Source organism: Gossypium hirsutum, chromosome A07, assembly GCF_007990345.1.
Source record: "Gossypium hirsutum isolate 1008001.06 chromosome A07, Gossypium_hirsutum_v2.1, whole genome shotgun sequence".
Taxonomy (NCBI): Eukaryota; Viridiplantae; Streptophyta; class Magnoliopsida; order Malvales; family Malvaceae; genus Gossypium; species Gossypium hirsutum.
Window position 1 is genome coordinate 77,129,879 of NC_053430.1, and position 5,036 is coordinate 77,134,914.

Here is a 5,036-nt window from a genome sequence, read left to right on the forward strand (position 1 = left end):
ATGTGAGGATCAACGACATCTAGTAAGACTGTATCACCAACCTGAAGTTGATTAGGAGAGGTATAGGGCTTGTGTTTGCATAGTTTCGGTTTATCATGTGTTCTCGGTTTGTGTTCTCGCCATTCGTCTAGCTCCTCTATCCGTAGTCTTCATTCTTCATGGATGTCTTTGTTCTCTTCATGATAGTATCGCACTGGCTCTGTTGTCTTTGTTTGAGGAAGTTCCTGCAAGGACGATTGAATATTAGTTTTATCATCGATAGTTTTTATAACATTATCTTGAGTCTTAGAGGTTTTGACTTAGTCGCGTGCTTGGAGTGTTACTGTGTCATCACCTGCACGAAGTGTTAGCTCTCTTGTGCCTACATTAATAATGGTTCTGGCAGTTGCTAAAAATGGCCGTCCTAAAATTAAAGGTACCTCATTATCCTCATCCATATTTAAGACAACGAAATCTACTGGGTAAATAAATTTATCAATTTTAACGAGAACGTCTTCAATAATACCCTTAGGAAATCTGACTATTTTTTCAGCCAATTGTATGCTCATCTTAGTCTGTTTGGGTTTACCGAGACCTAGTCGTTTAAACATTTTATATGGCATAACATTTATACTTACCTCTAGATCAGCTAAAGCATTATTCATAGATAAACTACCAATTAAGTAAGGAATTGTAAAACTCCCTGGATCTTTCAATTTGTTAGGTAGCTCATTCTTTAGAATAGCTGAGCAGACTGCATTGAGCTCCACATGTGATGTAGCGTCTAATTTCCTTTTTTTGCTCAGAAGTTCCCTTAAGAATTTTGCTGAGTTGGGCATCTGCAAAAGAACTTCAATAAAGGGTAAGTTAATATGTAATTTCTTTAAGAGTTTGACAAACTTACCGAATTGTTCTTCTATTTTGTCTTTCATCATTGCTTTAGGATATGGCACATGAGGTTCATGATTCGTACTTACCTGTTTAGGATCACCATTGTTTACCTCTTCTCGACCTTTGTTGATCGCGTTGTCTTGCTGTAATTCTGGCTTAGGTGCAACGAATCCTTCCTTATTTTGAGTGCTAATTGCATTGAGGTGTTCCCTTGGATTAGGTTTAGTATTACTTGGTAGGCTACCTTGTGGTGTTCGGAGATTAATTTAGACAGCTGGCCTATCTGAGTTTCGAGTCCTTTGATCGATGCTTGTTGATTCTTAAGTGCTGTCTCAGTATTTTGGAAACGGGTTTCTAACACCGAGATGAATTTAGAAAGCATCTCTTCAAGGTTTGGTTTCTTCTCTTGTTGATAAGGTGGCTGCTGAAAACCTTGAGGATTTTGTGGCTTTTGATTCCCTTGACCACCCCAGGAGAAATTTGGGTGGTTCTTCCAACCTGCATTATAAGTATTACTGTATGGGTTATTTTGAGATCTAAAGTTATTGTTACCCATATAGTTGACTTGTTCCTCTTCAGTTGTAGGATTGAAGGATTAGTATTCTATATGCACACCTCCTCCGCTTGAGTCACACCTCATTACTAGATGTACCTGCGTAGAACCAAGAAAATTATCAATCTTTTTATTGAGAAGTTCTAACTGATTTGACAACATAGTAACTGAGTCGACGTTATAAACGCTGGCTGTTTTCGTTGGCTTTGTCCTCATAACTTGCCACTGATAGTTATTCAGTGACATCTCCTCTATAAATTCATAGGCATCTTCTAGTGTTTTATTGTTGATGGTTCCGCCAACAGCTACGTCAATCATTTGTCTTGTCGAGGGATTCACACCATTGTAGAACGTTTGAACTTGCAGCCAAAGTGGCAACCCATGGTGAGGGCATCTTCTCAGTAAGTCCTTCTATCTCTCCCATGCATGATAAAGTGTTTCTAAATCCATTTGTACAAAAGAAGAGATATCATTATGCAATTTAGCCGTTTTAGCCGACGAAAAATATTTTTGTAAAAACTTCTCGGTCATTTGTTCCCAAGTAGTGATAAACCCTTGTGGTAATGAGTTCAACCACTGTTTAGCTTTGTTTCTCAGTGAAAAGGGAAATAAATGAAGACGAATGGCATCATCATAAATGCCATTGATATTGAATGTATCACAAAATTTAAGAAAATTTGCCAAGTGCGTTTTGGGATCCTCATCCTACAAACCATCAAACTGTACAACTACTATATCATCTGAATTGTGTTAGGTTTTAGTTCGAAATTATTTGCAGCAATAGCAGGTCTAACTATACTTGACTCAGTTCCCGTTATAGAAGGTTTAGCATAGTCATACATAGTAGGTGGAGCAAGATTTGGATTAGCTGCAATTGCAGGAGGTAGCAGATCGCTAGGATTTTCGGCCATCTCTTTGGTTGGGGTTTGAGTATCGTCTTCTTGCTAATTCTCCATGTAGCGTAAACTACGCCGTATTTCTCTCTGATTTTTGCAAACTGTGCTGTTGATTTCTTCGTCAAAAAGTAGTGGTCCTGATGGGTTTCTTCTAGTCATAAACTGTAAAAACCTGCCAATAGAGAGAAAAAGTAAATTAATAAATAATAAAATAAAATAAAATTGCAAGAAAAATAAATGGCTAAAGTAATAAAAATTTAGTGTTCCTAATATTTCAGTTCCCCAGCAACGGCGTCAAAAACTTGATCGCAGTGATTCGTAACAAGTAATAAATATTTATAATGAAGATCAAACCTAGACTAACTATTATCACGACGAAAAGGCAAGCGCACCTATCGAACAATAGTATAGTAATGGCAAGACCGGGATATTGTACCCAAGGGAACCAAAATTACTAGTAAAAACTATATTTTTATTATCTAGCCTAAGAATAAAAGGGTTTGTTTTAATTAACTAATTATTTAAACTAAGAATGCACAGAGAAAAGAATTGGGGAATTGCTTTTAGGAAAATCGATTGACTTGAGACAATACCTAAGGAAAAGTCCACCTAGACTTTACTTGTTATTTTGGCTCCAAATTGGATGATTTATTCATTCAACTTGTTCCATAGAGATCCCTAAGTTATGTTATTATCCCTACTCAAGACTAATAACGTCTAATCCTTAGATTGAATACTTGAGACTTTTCTCTAATTAACACTCTAGGGTTGCATTAACTCTATCTATGGATCCCCTTATTATGTTTCACCCTAATCCGGCAAAATCTCGTCACCCTATTTCTAGGCGCGCAATCAACTCCGCTTAATTATGACAAATGTACTCTTAGACAGGGTCTATTCCTCCTCTGAATAAGAGCGTGTCTTGAATCAGTATCCTAGGAGATCAAAACAAGAATTAAGAATACATAATTAAGAACAAGTTAAATATTTATCATATGATTCAGAAAATAATAACAAGATACGTCTTAGGTTTCATTCCCCTTAGGTATTTAGGGGTTTAGTTCATAACTAAATAAGAAAACATCTCCGAAGAATAAAGAATACAAAACATAAAGAAAACCCAAAACTCCTGAAGGGAAATTGAGGAGAGATCTTCAGTCTTGATAATGAATCCGGCTTCTGAGATGGATCAATCGGCTTCCTTAGGGTAATTCCTTACCCCCTTCTCCGTCTCCCTTTTTCTCCTCCTCTAGTGCGTATTTATAGCCTTTGGAATGCCTCGAAAGCCTCCAAAGTGGCCTTTTCTGAATTGGACTTAACTTGGGCTCAGCAGGGACATGCCCATGTGACACGGCTGTGTGACGTGATTGTTCGGCCGTGTTCGATCTGTTAAATTGCACACGGCCGTGTGGGTCAATGGCCAGGCCTTGTGAATCGTGAAAGCCTTGGTCGTCATCCTCGAAAGACACGGGCGTGTGAGCTGCTTGTGTGGCAAGGCTTAAGCAGTGTCATCTTCTCGATTTGGTCTATTTTGTCCCTTTTTGGCTCGTTTTTGGTTCCTTTTGACTCCTGGTGCTCTTCTGAGTACAAAACATGAAATTAAAGTATTAGGAGCATCGAATTCACCAATTCCAACGAGAAATCATCTATAAAATGCATTAAACATGGGGTAAAAATATGTATAATTTACGGTTTATCATCTACCTCTTGAACAGGTGGCAAACCCGACAATTTTTTAGGAAACACATCCGGGTATTTACACACAACTGGTACTGATTCAATATTCTTTTCACTCACTTTACTATCAAGCACATATGCTAGGTAAGCTTCGCAACCTTTTCTCACATATTTTCGAGCTAACATCGAAGATATCACTGTCGGTAAACCATGTAGATCATTAGATTCAATTCAAATAACTTCATCATTCTGGCACCATAGATCAATAATCTTTCTTTTGCAGTTAACCTCAGTGTTGTGCAAAGTCAACCAGTCCATACCCAGAATTATATCGAACTCTTCAAATGGTAGCAACATTAAATCAGCCAGGAAACACGAATCTCAAATCATCAATGGATAATTCTTACACACCTTGTCAACCATAACACACCGGCCCAAAGGGTTTGATACTTTAGTTACAAATTCAATAGACTCAACAGGTAGAGTCTTACTGGATACTAAGGTCTCACACACATAAGAATGAGTCGAACCAAGATCAATCAATGCAATAACACTAGTACCATAGAGAGTAAATGTACTGATAATAACATCTGGAGATGAATCCTCCTCTCGTGCGAGTATAGCATAGGCTCTGGCTGGTGCACAAGCCTCAGATCTAACTGATGTATCTTTAGTCCCTCTCTAACTGCCACTCACATTACCCGTATGTATGGGCGGTCTGCCTCGCACTGACACACTACCCGATCTCGCATTTTGTACTAAATTTTTGTAACAGTCTGATTTTGATCCTAGTTAGAACAGTGGTTTCTGGACCACAAATCTGAGTCAAAAAAATATTTTAATATTATTTTCTGTGTCTGTGATATGTGAATTTACATCTGTGAAATTTCTGTGATTTAATTTGTCTATTTCTGTGTTTTATTAAGAAAAAGGATTAAATCGCGTAAAGTGTAAAAGTTGAATGCTAGATGCTAAAGCACCTATTTGGCTTGGCTTTTAAAATAAAAGTCGTTGTATGTCAACTTTACCATTTGTTTTAA

General features: G+C 37.5%; 1 non-coding gene across 1 annotated transcript; it reads left to right on the forward strand.

Annotated features, from left to right (window-relative positions):
• The first annotated feature begins 1,799 nt into the window (after positions 1–1,799).
• On the forward strand, positions 1,800–1,905 carry LOC121204176 (small nucleolar RNA R71). Its single transcript, XR_005899105.1, has one exon. It is a non-coding gene; the product is annotated as a small nucleolar RNA R71 (small nucleolar RNA).
• The last annotated feature ends 3,131 nt before the right edge of the window (positions 1,906–5,036 follow it).